Here is a 241-nt window from a genome sequence, read left to right as displayed (position 1 = left end):
CTTTTTTTTTTAGTTTCAGTAGAATTGTGTTTGGGGCAACATTCTTCGACCCCAATGTTTTTTTAAAAAAAGCGGCAAAAAAAACACTGGTTGGCCAAAGGCCCAAACCGAGTCTGTTGCAGAGATAAAAGTAGTGTTTTTTTTTTATGCCCACGGGGGGTAAGGTTCATCATTTTTTAAAGGGAATTGTTTTTTTTTCTTTATTTTTTAACGGAAAATTTTTTTTTTTGGCTGCCCGTCC

The sequence above is a fragment of the Penaeus monodon genome, chromosome 22 (assembly GCF_015228065.2).
Source record: "Penaeus monodon isolate SGIC_2016 chromosome 22, NSTDA_Pmon_1, whole genome shotgun sequence".
Classification (NCBI taxonomy): Eukaryota; Metazoa; Arthropoda; class Malacostraca; order Decapoda; family Penaeidae; genus Penaeus; species Penaeus monodon.
This window is presented reverse-complemented; position numbering follows the sequence as displayed.